The sequence below is a fragment of the Lissotriton helveticus genome, chromosome 9 (genome assembly GCF_964261635.1).
Source record: "Lissotriton helveticus chromosome 9, aLisHel1.1, whole genome shotgun sequence".
NCBI lineage: Eukaryota > Metazoa > Chordata > Amphibia > Caudata > Salamandridae > Lissotriton > Lissotriton helveticus.
In genome coordinates, this window is record NC_136070.1 from 1,214,652,451 (window position 1) to 1,214,669,317 (window position 16,867).

Genomic DNA, 16,867 nt, shown 5'->3' on the forward strand with positions numbered 1-16,867 from the left:
CAGACAATACAGGAGCTGCTTTTCTGTAAGAAGGCCCAAATTCCTTCTTTACCGCGATCTTCTCCCTGACTAGATCCCCGACTTTTGGAATCCAGACAGGTCTTGCTGGGACAGGTGGTGATTCTTCAGTGGTCGTTGGCTGTTCTTTCAACTGTATGTTGCTCAGGTCTTTTCTTGTTTTGTTTAAGTCCTGCAAAATAGCCAAACGGTCTTTGACATCAAAGCTTTTTTCTGTTACCACTGAAGTCTGACTATCAAGGTCAGAGATCAACATCCTAGTTCCGAATAATAATTCGTACGGACTGAATCCCTTCAGAGAATTTCTTGGCAAGTTATTAAGACTACGTTGGACACTTATTAGATGTTTGACCCACCCAGCTCCCGAACCTAATATCCTTTCTATTATAGATTGCTTTCTGTCTTGGTTTTTTCTTTACACCATCCCATACCCTCAGGAAGGAAGTGAGAAGATTCCCGCTGGGCTGTGCTCATTTGGCCATTCTTTCCCCCCCAGGCTGGATTGCCTGGGTGAAAACAATGGTCGAACGTAGCATGCTCTTAGCGTATATGCCATTTAGACTCGCAAATCTTGTATAACAGTCCGGACGTCAGCCGAGTGCTGTGGATCTACATTATAAGTGGGAACTAGCCTGTATATGTTAATCGCAAGCCATTCTTTTTAGTGGTGATGTTATCTGCCTTGATACGACGAGGTATTAAACTGCTTCTCTCCCCACTGCGATCTCTGTTGCAGTTTGGGCAGTTTTTTACAAACATGGTGTAGTGCAGGCTCATGCCTGGCCACCAGTACCGTGATTGTAATTCTTCCAGAGAATCTTTTAATTTAAGGTGTCTGAGACCCTCGCCCATGTGTGCGTCTGCGATTAACAAGTTTCTCCTGTCCTTGTTTGGAATCACTCTATCCCCCACTCCAGGGATTCGAGCAAAAGGGACGGAGTTTGCATCGATTATGTATGTGTATTTTACTGGAAAGCCTTTAGGGAGTGGTTCTATCGAATCCTTTTCTGAAGCGCTGACAGCTTGTAATATTTCGCTGTCTATTTTTGTTTTTGACCGGGTGACGGCAGCTACGGAAGCCGTTTGCACAGCTGCCTTCGCGGCCTCATCAGCCAATGAATTCCCTGCAACGTGAACGCCATCACGTTGGTGACTCAGTGAGTGTGTCACGTGAGTCTTTGGTAGTTCTTTTTTCAAAAGAGCTACTTGTTCCCAGAGAAGTCTCTGCTTTATTGGTGCATCCGTGTCATCTTTGTAATCGTTCTGAATCCAGGTCTGCAAATCCTTGTTATATGCTTTGACGCAGAAATATGAATCTGACACTATAAGTGTCGGGAATTCGCGATCCGCATTATCTAGCGCCATTTTCAAAGCTAATATTTCAGTTTGTAGTTCTGAATTAGTTTCTACTGAGTGTGATTTTGTTAATAGAGGTCTTAGTTTACCTCCGTGCCACACTTCTTTTGTAATCTCACATGTGGGATTGTATGCATGTTCTCCCCAAACGGAGGGTTGAGCATGTCCGTCTGTATAGATTACACAGGCGTAATGTCGTAGAGGCAGAATGTCGATTGGCAGAGGATACGTTTTTTTCATATTTTAGATTTTTTAATTCTTCTAGTTCTTAAAAGACTGTTAACCAGGCAATACTTGATAATTCATATCCTCCGTACTGGATTTTCAGATGGGCAATTCTGGACTTTTTGAAGTTGAATTTGTAACCCTCTGCCGCGAAACCAAGTATTATGGTGTTCACTCTTTTCAAGTGAGTTTCCAAGTCATCATCTGTTAAGTAAATGTCATCGACATAAGATAATGCTTCATCATCATATAGTTGTAGTAATTCTGTTACTCTTGCTGAGAATACCCCCGGGCTGTTCTTGTACCCCTGGGCTAACCGACAGAATTGTTTTTGAGTGCCATTTACTGAAAATGCAGTTAAATATCTGCTCTCTGGTGCTATGTTTTGACAAAAGAATCCGTTGGAGATGTCCAAGGTTGTTTTGTATTTTTTGCGCACTATGTTATTCATTAGTGCAGCACTGTGTGAGTTTTGCACTGCAAAAGTTTTGCAACATGTGTTAAGGTGTCGGTAATCCAAAACTAGACGGTACGAATTGTCTGGTTTGGAGACCGGAAACAAAGGATTGTTCATTTGTGAGGTGCAAGTTTCAATCACCCCTTGGTATTCTAGCTGATCTAGTATTTCATTTACTTGTTTTTTAGCTTCTTGCTTAATTGGGTACTGCCTTTGTGCAGTAGGTTGTGATTTTAACTGGACTTTGTGAGGAGGAGAATCCTCATCCCATCCTACATGATTTTTATATAAAGCAGGTGCTAAGGCCACTGCCCACTTTCTAGCAAGTGTATATTTTTTATGAATCGGTATCTGATTCGAGAAGGCAGGCATAATTACTTCTTCGCCATGAGGGCACTCCCTGACAAACTCTGGTGGCCAGTCTTTTTCAGCTAGAAGGATGTCATAGCCTTTGGATAGGTTATCCCAAAATAGTCCCCTTATTTTCCTAGTCTTATCTCCCTCTATACGTAATGTTATCTCGTATATTTTGTGGGGCTTGCTAACTCTGGTATCTGCAGTTTCCACTTGAAGGTATTCATTCGTGTCCACTGTCTCCAGATGATTCATAAGGACTTTGCGAGCTATGCTCACCTCTGCTGCGCTGTCTAGCATTGTCTGAGCCCATTCTCCGTTTTTCAGTTGTGTCCTCAGTATTCTCGGCATTGTTAACTACCTTGATACTGGCTACCTTCTTTTTTGGAAATTGTGATTTCTTTTTCAGTTGAGCAGGTTCCTTGTCTTTGGACTTGGCGTGCTCTTCTGATCGTCCTCTTCTTTCCGATTTCTGCGAGGAATTCTGAAAAGATTGAGAGGGACGTGTATCAATGTCTTGATATCTATCAGGTTTTTTAATATTATCCCTATTTCTAAGGTTATATCTATTCCCAGAGGGTTCACTCTGAGGTGACCTTTGTCTTGGGTTTGGAGATTTCTCTCTTTGCCTAGGAGACCTTCCTCTGGACTGGAATTTCTTTTCTTTAGGATTGGATTGTTTATTTCCATCCCAGTTCTTTTTTGGTGAATTATTATTAAAAAATATTTTTTCTGGACTTGTAGTCAGTTGCGGTTTTACTGGTATTCCACCTAGACTATCTCTGCCTAGTTCTTCATAGGATTTTTCTATGATTCTGGCAATTTCAGCTGGTTGGTCTGCTATATCTGTCTCTTTTAACCTCTGGCGGATCGCCACGTTTGCTGCTTCACCCTTTATGTTGGCTAGTAATATAGCCGAGACCTGCTTGAAGTCTTTCAGTAATTTCATACCAAGAGTTAAAGCAGGTTCTGGACCGTATTCATCTTGAATTTGTTTTAGCACATCTGGTATCACCGAAATGGATGGGACACCGTGCGTTTTTGTGTAGATGGAAGCAAAGACTGTACCCCAAGTGTCACAGTCCTCAATGTGTGGTGCGATTCCCATTGGGAGACATATAGTCAGAATCCTGTGTTTTTCTAATGGGGTGGTGTCAGGAAACACCGCCTCTATTTGGGTAATTTTCTGTGCCAACCAGAATGGTATTTGTTCCCGTTTAGCTGGAACTTTACCTAGGCAGGATTGGATGTTCTGTGGTGGAATTTTATTTGTGTTCCCCTGGTGAGGGGTCAGCTGTGGAAGTTTAATCGCTGGCTGAATTGTTGAAGTCCGCATTACATACTGAACTAATTGTCTATGAATTTTTAGTAGTTGTTTTAGCTGTATTAATAGCTCTGCTGCAGGCATTCTTTCGATGTCTGGATGTGGTGTGTATCCGGCTAGGACCGGCCACGTTGCTCCTGGTCTTCCTAAAGGACCGAGCCTTGTAATGTGATTGTTATGTATTAGGGCGCCATCAAATAAGAGCAAATGCTCTTGGAATTTGAGTGGTACTTCCACCTCCTCGAAAGGAGTGTACTCATTAGGAGGTTCCTCTACTTTGTAATAGTGGAAGTACTTTGTTACAGCATTTGCTGCTGGAAAATTTATCCATGTATAGTATACCTCTGTCTGCCGATATTCGTGTGCCTCGATTACGAATATGACTGTGCCACCTCTAGGTGTCAGTCCATTTTCTATAAGTTTTAGAGTTATAGCTCTCCTTTTGGCGACCTGGATGAGTATTATATCCGGGTCTGCATCGAGTGCTGTAGTATCAGCTGCTGCTATTTCAGTAGCTAATCTAATTGCCTCTCTTTCTTCATCACTCTCTGTCATTTTACCGACAGGAAGCTTATGTCTTTTGTTTGCAGATCAGGTTTCTTTATGGAACAAAGATTAGATGCACAATATTTTGGAACTGTTTTATCCTTCAACGTTGACTAGACCAAGAACCATACATAGGAGTTCCCTCCTGCGAGGTTTTGGAGGATATAATAACCTTTCACCCACTCCAGACGTCTTTGGAGTATTTGGGAAAAGGGGTCTGAGTGAGAAAGCACGACTGAGTTACTCTAAATGTCTTACGTTAGTTTTATCGCCCTTTCCAAACGCGTTGGGCGCCATGTAGTGTAGCTCCTATTTTCCCAATAGGCTCTGCGCATTGGAATAGTGCCTACAGCAGTAAAGGCCTAGGCCAGACGTTAACTAGGTCTACTACTGTCGATACTAGACTTAATTTTTGGGTTTGCCAGCTAAGCTCAGAGTTCGCTAGAAACTTTCTCGAATGTTCAAGGAAGGATTAACTCCCCTGATTAGACAAGAAGGGATTTAGTTTCTGACAACCATAGAACATGACAACTTTGCTCTCCCCTAATCAAGAGTCAATCTCGAGAGTCGTGTGAGCACAAGGCAATTATTTTACTCAGTCAGTACGTGCATTCTTAGTCTCATCAGAATGTAGAGAAAAGGAAGAGACGGGCGTGTTCAATAAAAGATGTTATTTATTGATCAGTCTCTTTTCTCGTACAAGAGAAATGGATCGATATTATTGCAATACTTATAGTTAAGTAAAGTGCATACATTAGAAGCAATAGTATAAAATAATACTGTAAAAACATTGATATGGTTTCTGAGCCATATGATGTTTAAAATGAATAAAATATATTTACATATACATATACATTTGACTAAACGTACTCAACTGGTGTTTCTAAATACGCCTACCCCGTGTACCTGACCTAAGTCTAATGCGTGGGCGGGAATAGAAAGTTACAGTTTAGTTTAAGTTTGTTTTTGCCAAGTGAATAACTAAAGAATTCTCTAGGAGGGGTTATTCAGTTCTGTACCTGGAATTTAGGATGAATGAGGAATGGTATCTCTTTCTCTGCTCTCGATATTCCAGGCTGCCTGCGAGGGCTGCCCAGAAGCGCCGGTGCTGGGTCTCTCGGCTTGAGATAGCAGCGCGTCTCTCAGCGCGTCAGGAAGGCGGGGCTGCTGCCTGCGGGGTCTGCTTCTGCTCTCGGCTTCGGCAAGTATGGCTGCTCCGTCTTGTCACCACGCGTGTGTTTGCATAGGGCAAGGTCGGCAATATTTATACCTTAAAGGTGCCGGGATTGACGTAAGGATGGACATAGGTACGTCAATAAAGATGTCATACGACTTGCTCGTTAGCACATTCTTTACTAAAGTTCTCTGTGAAATCAAAACAATGGCCGCACGGATTATCCAGGTTGTCATAGGTTTGATTTGTTATGAGAACGTCGTATGCCTTATCAGGGGCTGGAGGAATATCGCTTGTCTAATTAGATCTCAAGCGTTATGACCTAATCAGATAACACGTTCCTGTGCCGTAGTGTGACTGCGTCAGATAACGGTATCTGCATCATGGGGAATTTCTTGCCTCATGGGCTGACTGTTAGTTAACTAGCTAGGTAGCTTAACCAGAATAGGGTCAGGAATAGGGGGATCGATTCAGAACCTATAGAAATACACGACAACATATGCACGTAAAGTAAACAGATACCCTGTCCTCTCAAGAAGGATAACCCCCACAAATGCGTCGGGGCAATAAGGCAGTGTTTTTAAATATCACGATGAAATGAAATTTGAACTCAAGGAATGAAAAATAAAGCAGCACACGGTTGGGTTTATAGGTTCAAACACTGAAGCGTTGCTTCTCTCAGAGGTTACAAGAAGGGGCTGCTGGGATCATGCTGTGATGCAGGCCAAGGAGGACTCTCCTCACAAACATGGCAGCATCCTCTGGTGGTGTAATCCAGGCAAGTGAGGTACCATTCTGGGTCAGGGGGGGGTTTACAGGAGTCCATGGGATCATTGCTACCTCCCAGGGATGGTGCAAGGGTGCCCCTTTCTTTTTGGCATGAGAAGACCCTCCAGTGCCAGGTGGTGTGAGTCCCTTTAGCACTCTGCTGGCATGCTGGTGGTGCTGAGACCCAGGACAGGGATTTGTTTATTTAATATCTTTCAGCCAGCCTGTAATATCTGGGGCAAAAAAACATAAGCCCCACCAAGGCAGGATCAGTATTAATTAACGAGTTCCCCATATCTGCCAATATGTATGGCATTCAAACAGGGACTCGGGCGAGGGGGAGTAACGTGCAAGGGTGCAGCAGGTGCAGTGGCACCAGGGCCATAGGCCTGAGGGGCCCACTAACCTTCGATTCATATTGCATTTATTAGCCGTCCAGCAGAAGGGGGCCTGTTTACCATGCTTGCACTCCTGCCAATAACAGCACCCTTCCTGTGCCACTGCATGTACCACTGCATGCACCTATGAGGAAATGTGTCTATCTGGTTGCTGAACTACAAAAAGGAGAACCTAAGGCTGGCACTGGCCGAGGCGGTCTCTCTCTTACTCATTGAACATATAATACCATGCTGTGATAGGGAAAGGGAAAGTGATGTTTTTTTATTTTAGAAAGGGACATTTGTTGCAAAAAAAAGATTTGGATGGAGAAATGGGCACTCACGAGACATGACCTGGGAAGAAGGAGAGAGGCCTGTGCTGAGCTATTAGCACGCAAAGCATGTGCTCTTCCACATATATGTGGACGTGCGGGTTTCAGGGTACATAAAGGTGAAAATCAGGGCTGGGCGGCAGTGGCGGCTGGTGACCTTTAAAAGTGGTGAGCGAAATCTTTGGCTCGAATTTCAGTGAGCAAACCTGACTTCTTGAAGGCTTTGGGGGTTCACTCGCACTCGCTTGCACTCAGTCTTACTCGCTCACTCATTCTCACTTAGTCTCATTCACTTACTTTCAATCGCTCTTGCACTCACTTTTACTTGTTCTTACTCACTCAGTCTCACTCATTCTGACCCACTCAGGCTCACTTATTCGCTCTCGCTCCCACTCATTCTGATTCACTCAATCTCATTAAGCCTTATTTTGGCTTGCTCATTGTCACTCAGTCTCCTGACTTATTTGGTCTCACTGACATACTTAGTCCCACTCATTGATTCATAAATCTCATTCTCATTCTGACTCCTTCCCACCACTAAGCCTTATTCACACTGACTCAGACAGTGTTACTGATTGCAACACTGACTCACTCATTCTCTGACCCATTTGTTTCACTCCAGTTCACTCAGTGTCAAACAGAGTAACACTCAGTTAATTTATTGTCATTCTCCCTCACTCACTTGCATTCATTCTCACTCATTTAATTCCCTCCTTCGATGTGTGTCTTCCACTTTCACTCACACACACATAGACACACAGGTAATGCTCACACATACACATGTTTTGTCTCACAGACACACATTCTCACCCATACGCACAACATATTTAAAAGCTTTCTTACTTACCATGCACCAACATTTATTCTTTGCAAATTCAGCAATGAATCTGCCACATTGGTAGCCCCAAATAAGTCTCAGGCCCAGGACCTCAAACATTCTTAAGATTGCTCCACAGCTGTAACGCATCATTGTTACATTTCTGAAGTTACCTGAAGACATCTATAGGAATTTGAGGGTTATGGAATTTGTCAGTTAGAGGAATTAGGGAGCCATTGAATTTTACATCAGAGCAGGTACTGTGTCTAAATATTAGATTGTGGCCCTTGAAATTGTCATCATTGTGTAATGGCCAGCATGTGCAATTTGATTTCCTGGAGTTCATTATGTGGTGTGCCGTCAGCTGTAAGTGGCTACAAATACGGTTACTGTGCTAATCCTGGCTGATGAGGGCTGAAAGCACAAAACCGGTCCTAGGATGCTTGTTTCCAGTCCAGGGAGGACCTGGCTTGGCAGTTCGGGCTGGACTGTTCCCATGGGGCACAGGGTCAAGACTGATTTACATATGGCTGGGTTCAAACTGGAATGGCATGGGGAGCAAAAAAATGATGGATTTAGGCCTAGATCTCTGTACTCGGATGAATGTATGACATTGTTCTACATTCTGTCCATCAACTGTTGTTTTTGCATTTTTCACCCCGAGTGGGACGGGTATGCTCAGACGTGAGTCCCGTGCTCTCCATGCCACTGGAATCAAGCTATCCTGGCTGATGAGGGCTAAAAGCCCGAAACCGATCCTAGGATGCTTGTTTCCAGTCCAGGGAGGACCTGGCTTGGCAGTTCGGGCTGGACTGTTCCCATGGGGGACAGGGTCAAGACTGATTTGCATATGGCTGGGTTCAAACTGGAATGGCATGGTGAGCAAAAAAATGATGGATTTAGGCCTAGATCTCTGTACTCAGATGAATGTATGACATTGTTCTACATTCTGTCCATCAACTGTTGTTTTTGCATTTTTCACCCCGAGTGGGACGGGTATGCTCAGACGTGAGTCCCGTGCTCTCCATGCCACTGGAATCAAGCTATCCTGGCTGATGAGGGCTGAAAGCCCGAAACCGGTCCTAGGATGCTTGTTTCCAGTCCAGGGAGGACCTGGCTTGGCAGTTCGGGCTGGACTGTTCCCATGGGGCACAGGGTCAAGAATGATTTGCATATGGCTGGGTTCAAACTGGAATGGCATGGTGAGCAAAAAACGATGGATTTGGGCCCAGATCTCTGTACTCGGATGAATGTATGACATTGTTCTGCATTCTTTCCATCAACTGTTGTTTTTGCATTTTTCACCCGAGTGGGACGGGTATGCTCAGACGTGAGTCCCGTGCTCTCCATGCCACTGGAATCAAGCTATCTTGGATGATGAGGGCTGAAAGCCCGAAACCGGTCCTAGGATGCTTATTTCCAGTCCAGAGAGGACCTGGCTTGGCAGTTCGGGCTGGACTGTTCCCATGGGGCACAGTGTCAAGACTGATATGCATATGGCTGGGTTCAAACTGGAATGGCATGGTGAGCAAAAAAACGATGGATTTAGGCCCAGATGTCTGTATTGGGATGAATGTATGACATTGTTCTGCATTCTGTCCATCAACTGTTGTTTTTGCATTTTTCACCCCGAGTGGGACAGGTCTGGTCAGACGTGAGTCCCGTGCTCTCCGTGCCACTGGAATCAAGCTATCCTGGCTGGTGAGGGCTGAAAGCCCGAAACCGGTCCCAGGATGCTTGTTTCCAGTCCAGGGAGGACCTTGCTTGGCAGTTCGGGCTGGACTGTTCCCATGGGGCACAGGGTCAAGACTGATTTGCATATGGCTGGGTTCAAACTGGAATGGCATGGTGAGCAAAAAAACGATGGATTTAGGCCCAGATCTCTGTACTCGGATGAATGTATGACATTGTTCTGCATTCTGTCCATCAACTGTTGTTTTTGCATTTTTCACCCGAGTGGGACGGGTATGCTCAGACGTGAGTCCCGTGCTCTCCATGCCACTGGAATCAAGCTATCCTGGCTGGTGAGGGCTGAAAGCCCGAAACCGGTCCTAGGATGCTTGTTTCCAGTCCAGGGAGGACCTTGCTTGGCAGTTCGGGCTGGACTGTTCCCATGGGGCACAGGGTCAAGACTGATTTGCATATGGCTGGGTTCAAACTGGAATGGCATGGTGAGCAAAAAAACGATGGATTAAGGCCCAGATCGCTGTACTGGGATGAATGTATGACATTGTTCTGCATTCTGTCCATCAACTGTTGGTTTTGTATTTTTCACCCCGAGTGGGACGGGTATGCTCAGACGTGAGCCCCGTGCTCTCCATGCCACTGGAATCAAGCTATCCTGCTGATGAGGGATGAAAGCCCGAAACCGGTCCTAGAATGCTTTTTTCCAGTCCAGGGAGGACCTGGCTTGGCAGTTCGGGCTGGACTGTTCCCATGGGGGACAGGGTCAAGACTGATTTGCATATGGCTGGGTTCAAACTGGAATGGCATGGTGAGCAAAAAAACGATGGATTTAGGCCCAGATCTCTGTACTGGGATGAATGTATGACATTGTTCTGCATTCTGTCCATCAACTGCTGGTTTTGCATTTTTCACCCCGAGTGGGACAGGTATGCTCAGACGTGAGTCCCGTGCTCTCCATGCCACTGGAATCAAGCTATCCTGGCTGGTGGGGGCTGAAAGCCCGAAACCAGTCCTAGGATGCTTGTTTCCAGTCCAGGGAGGACCTTGCTTGGCAGTTCGGGCTGGACTGTTCCCATGGGGCACAGGGTCAAGACTGATTTGCATATGGCTGGGTTCAAACTGGAATGGCATGGTGAGCAAAAAAACGATGGATTTGGGCCCAGATCTCTGTACTCGGATGAATGTATGACATTGTTCTGCATTCTGTCCATCAACTGTTGTTTTTGCATTTTTCACCCGAGTGGGACGGGTGTGCTCAGACGTGAGTCCCGTGCTCTCCATGCCACTGGAATCAAGCTATCCTGGCTGATTAGGGCTGAAAGCCCGAAACCGGTCCTAGGATGCTTATTTCCAGTCCAGAGAGGACCTGGCTTGGCAGTTCGGGCTGGACTGTTCCCATGGGGCACAGGGTCAAGACTGATTTGCATATGGCTGGGTTCAAACTGGAATGGTATGGTGAGCAAAAAACGATGGATTTAGGCCCAGATCTCTGTACTGGGATGAATGCATGACATTGTTCTGCATTCTGTCCATCAACTGTTAGTTTTGCATTTTTCACCCCGAGTGGGACGGGTATGCTCAGACGTGAGTCCCGTGCTCTCCATGCCACTGGAATCAAGCTATCCTGGCTGATGAGGGCTGAAAGCCTGAAACCGGTCCTAGGATGCTTTTTTCCAGTCCAGGGAGGACCTGGCTTGGCAGTTTGGGCTGGACTGTTCCCATGGGGGACAGGGTCAAGACTGATTTGCATATGGCTGGGTTCGAACTGGAATGGCATGGTGAGCAAAAAAATGATGAATTTAGGCCCAGATCTCTGTATTGGGATGAATATATGACATTGTTCTGCATTCTGTCCATCAACTGTTGTTTTTGCATTTTTCACCCGAGTGGGACGGGTATGCTCAGACGTGAGTCCCGTGCTCTCCATGCCACTGGAATCAAGCTATCCTGGCTGATGAGGGCTGAAAGCCCGAAACCGGTCCTAGGATGCTTTTTTCCAGTCCAGGGAGGACCTGGCTTGGCAGTTCAGGCTGGACTGTTACCATGGGGCACAGGGTCAAGACTGATTTGCATATGGCTGGGTTCAAACTGGAATGGCATGGTGAGCAAAAAAACGATGGATTTAGGCCCAGATCTCTGTACTGGGATGAATGTATGATATTGTTCTGCATTCTGTCCATCAACTGTTGTTTTTGCATTTTTCACCCCGAGTGGGACGGGTATGCTCAGACGTGAGTCCCGTGCTCTCCTTGCCACTGGAATCAAGCTATCCTGGCTGATGAGGGCTGAAAGCCCGAAACCGGTCTTAGGATGCTTGTTTCCAGTCCAGGGAGGACCTGGCTTGGCAGTTCGGGCTGGACTGATCCCATGGGGCACAGGGTCAAGACTGATTTGCATATGGCTGGGTTCAAACTGGAATGGCATGGTGAGCAAAAAAACGATCAGCCACGGTGCTCGTGTGCTGATGACGAGCTGAGCTCGTCATGGCAATTAGAACGCTCGCACGCTGGGATAATTCCCCTGCTGTGCTGGGCTTTCTGAGGAAACGGGTGTGGACATGACGAGCTCAGCTCGTCATGAGCACAGGAGCACTGTAGCTCATGACGAGCTGAGCTCGTCATGAGCACCGGGGCGCTGTGCGCGCCCCGTCCCCCAGCACAGCAAGAAAATTACCCCAGCAGCCAAGGGGTTAAATCGGAATCTGTTTATTGTTGAGCTCCGGTAACTGAGGGCTGTAAGGGAGGGGAATAGATTTGCGCTTTTGTCATTTAAAGAGCTAACAGTTAACTTCCCCAGGAGGGGGTTAATAGGTAGAGCTGGAATGCTGCATCTGCAGTGGGAGGCAGGGTCTCCTCTGCTAAAAAGGAAACCAAACGAACAGACAGTCCTGTTCCTTTGTGTTCGATTTCAGAGCAAAGGAGACTCCTTGCCTCCCACTGAAGCTGAAATGACTGTCTGTTCTTTTCTTTCAGTTTTAGCAAAGGAGACATCCTACCTCCCAAAGCAGCTGAAGCATTTCAGCTCTACCAGTTTAACCCCGTCCTGGGAGGAAGCTCTTAGCAGAAAAGAGACAAAGTTTCTTTTAAATTTATACAGGCCCGGGTTGCAACACCTACAGGGCTTCAAGTTACCACAAAAAAAAATGCCAGCCAGCCATGTGTTTTTTAAACAGCCTGCAAATTGCTTGTCTTGTCACCAAATATGTTTATAAATAAGTATGTATACGTTTGTAATGTGGCTTTTCTGTCTTTGTTCCATTTTATTATCAGTAATGGACCATTCAGGCAGCCCTAGAACACAATTAAAAGTGCTACTATTTATATTTGCTGTTCAAAGTATGCAGAGACAAGTTTTGACAATACAGCTTTAGGTGATTGTTTATTTTTGTACCAACTGGGCCATCAAAATAATGAGCTGGCAACCCTAACCATAAAACTGGAAGTTTGTTGCAAGATCAGCACATTTATTTCCTCCACCCTGATCCCTGGTTAATGCCATAATAGCAATAGTTTAACATATCTGAAACCTTACGCTGCCGTCAATAACCTGCTGAGTTAGTTCAAGTGTCTGGGAATGCACCCTGCAATCAGACAACTCACTCCTCATTCTCGCCCTTAACTTTCAAGCTCACCTGCACTCACAGTGATCACCATGCACTCACACTGATCACCATGCACTCACACTGATCACCATGCACTCACACTGATCACCATGCACCCCCACCGTTCACCCTGCACTCACAGCGATCACAATGCACTCACACTGATCACCATGCACTCACACCGATCACCATGCACTCACACCATTCACCCTGCACTCACACCATTCACCCTGCACTCACACCATTCACCCTGCATTCACACCATTCACCCTGCACTCACAGCGATCACAATGCACTCACACTAATCACAATGCACTCACACTGATCACAATACATTCACACTGATCACAATGCACTCACACTGATCACCAGGCACTCACACTGATCACAAGCTCACCCTGAACTCACAGTGATCACTCTGCACTCACAATGCACTTGTTCTGTTCACCCTGTACCTCACCCTGCAGTCACACGAGCGCACTACTCATCCTGCACTCATGAAACACTTCACTCACATGTCCCCCTGTTTGCCAGAAAGGTGCTATAGAGAGATGGGGTGCATTGTTGGTGAGTGGTAGTGAGGAAATTCATAGAGCAGGAGGAAATGGGGGAGGGGCGCCAAAAACAGACTGTTGCACTATGTGCGACCAGTGCTGGTGCCAGCCCTGGATGGGAGTGTTAGCCCCCCTGAAGTTCGGGTCTAGTTGCGCCCCTGTACACAAGTATGGGCATGTCGTGCCCCATCAAGGTTTTCATCCTAAATTACAGCAGGACATATTTACATGCACTGCAATACGGCTTTTCAGGGGTCCCCTTGATAGAGGCAGCTCTGTTTTTGCCCTGATGGCCTGGAATAATTCCTAAACAGATTCTTGTAAATACTGTTTTGTGTCATTTCTTTTTAATGTGATTGATGTGAGAGAGTCTATTACTATTTGCAGAGAAATGTTTTGTTTCATGCAAAGAAATGTTTTTGTTTCATGCAATTTTAGATCAAAACGGGTACACACATTTATGTTGGTGGTGTTATTATTAATCTAGGTCATGTGTAAAACAAAGCATCCTAGTAAAAAGAATTTGCGCACATTTTATCTTGGAAAATTGTGTTTTGAGCTGTGTAATAAGCGTCTGTCATTTCACCACACCCATTCACAAACCTGCAGTTTACTAAACACTCTTATTGTGTTAAACATTATTTGCCGACTATGGCCCGTGATATGCACGTGGCAGTCGATCATGTAGTGTACCAGATTCCAGAAATTTCTGTCAGGTGGTGGGGGGGGGCAACATCTAAAAAAATTCAGCTGGGGGGCTCAGCCTGCAAAAGTTTGAAGACCTCTGTGCTAGATTCATCTATACAAATATTATTTGTTATCTTTTGCATCTACAGCGAGTCGGCTTAGCTTACACATCTATTTGACTAAACCTTGCGGCAGTAGCGACATATATGCAAACAGACAACATTTACCCTTATTCAAAGTTCCAGTAATTAAAGCTTTTATGCAAGATCTTAAAAGAATAATACCACCCAGAGTACCACCGGCACCTCTCTGGAACCTTAACATTGCTCTCACAAGACTTATGGGTCCATCTTTTGAGCCATAAATCTACCACCAGATTGTATCACAATTCTTAAAGAAGCAAGGAAACCTACCACAAAGGGCATGTTATGCAGGAAAGTGGAAAAGACTTGTTATATATTGTAATAATAACGCAATTGATCCGCTAGATGCATCTATGCAAAATATTTTTTGTTATATTTTGCATCAATAGCAAGTTCACTTAGCCTACACATCTATTCGACTACACCTTGCAACAGTAGCTGCATATCTGCAAAATAGACAACATTTATCCTTATTTAAAGTAAAGTGATATTTACAAAATGAGAGGACTGGTGAAAACATGCTGTCCCCATAAAGTGATTACCTTATGAACTTGTGGTTCCCTTAAAGCCTGTTGTGCCTGACACCAATACTATATTCTTATTTATACCTGTAGAGGCAGAGTATTTTTCTCTCCTGAGTGGTTTTTAGCATTAAAGTCTATCCACAGAGAGAAAGATTCTTTGCCATTGTGCTTAAAGATACCCAGTACGGGGAACATCCTTTACGACGCAGATGTTACCCCGCGCTACCATTACGACGCGTCTTTTACAACGCAAGTCGTAACCACGACTTGCGCTGGAGGGCGCTCAAGGACAAGGAATAGTTCATTTACTATTCCAACACCTTCCCTACTATCCACGGGGACTGGTGTTGGAATAGTCAATTAAACTATTCCTAAGTCCGCACCCTACAGCGCAAGTCGTGGTAACGACTTGCGTTGTAAAACACGCGTTGTAACGGTACGCGTGGTAATAGCCCGCGTCGTACCGTCATACATCCACCCAGTACACCTCATTCACTGTGAGTCCCAAGGTCAACGCGCAGGCTCCAAAGAAAGACTTGAACCACCTATGCCTGGAAGGTGGTAGCATCGTCTTGCAGTACACCCATGACCTACTTGTGACATCTCCATCACTTGAGGCGTGTGAAAGCCCATGAAAAAGACACTGTAGCTCTGCTGAACTACCTCCAGCAGAGAAGACACAAAGCCTCATTGTCAAAATGCCAGTGCTGCCAAAAAGAGGTGACTTACCTGGGTTATGTGATATTCCAAGATACACGTCGCATGTCACATGACTGAATAAAATTGATTTAGGGCATTCAGTCTGTCCACCAACAAAGGAATGATATCCTTCCTGGGGATAATGCGCTGCTGCCACCAGTGGATCCCTGAATGCAGATGCTATGACTAATGAACTTGCAAACTGTTTCAAGAAATTGAAAGAGACATTGTGTACTGCACCAGCATGGGGACTGCCTGACTACAAACTGCCTATCCATCTCTGTGTCAGGGCAAAATGCGTATCTGGTTGTGCAATGTGCTTACACAGTAGGACTGTAGTATAATTGGCACAGTGCTGAGACGGCCTTTCTGTCCTGCCCATATCTAGCTGTTTATAACTAGCAGGGTGCAGATTTGGCATATCCCTTTTAGCCATATTTGGCACGGTGCCTTTTTCTAGTCCCGCTGACATTGCATTACTAAATGTATATAGGACCCAGAAACCAGTCACTCGGGGAAAAAGCAGGCTGAGAGCACCCGTTGATGACCTGACTTCTTCCTTGCTGATCAGCAAGCATGTATCGGTACCAATAAATTAATTTCATTCTGTTTCTGAGCACACTGCTATGTCTGGTGAGTTTCTTTCATTTGCTCCTGGGAGGGTTCAAAGTATTTTTAATTCACTATGCATCCTTTTGGCCTTACCAGCGCCCATCAGGTGTTCACCAAGGTGATGGTGGTTGTAGGAGGCTGGCTCTCTTTATGGTGTACACCTATTGCTGAGGCACCCTGCACTGAGTCCAGGCATACCTTAGTGATATTTGTAGTGGTCATTGATAACCAAAGCTCTCAAGAGGCAGCTGTGGAGAGCAGCTAAGGATTATCCAGGAGGGCGTCAAGCAGAGGCATTTACCACCATAGTCAGTCAGTCAGTAAGCTTACACACAAGAAGAAACCACACCAGTGTTAGAAAAATACTTCTCTATTTATTATACACAACACTAAGAACTACTTGGTATATCTCCTACTCGGAGATATCAATGCACACAATGAAATACTTTAAAATGGGTAAGTAAGCATAGAAAAACCCATAGGCCCCATTGGAGGGGCAAACCATAGAGTCAAAACATCGTATGTGAGGTGAGAAACCAAGCGAGACTGATACCCAAGGATGAAGAAGCCAGGCAAAGCCCAGAACCACCAAAGGTAAGTAGCTAGGGCCCCA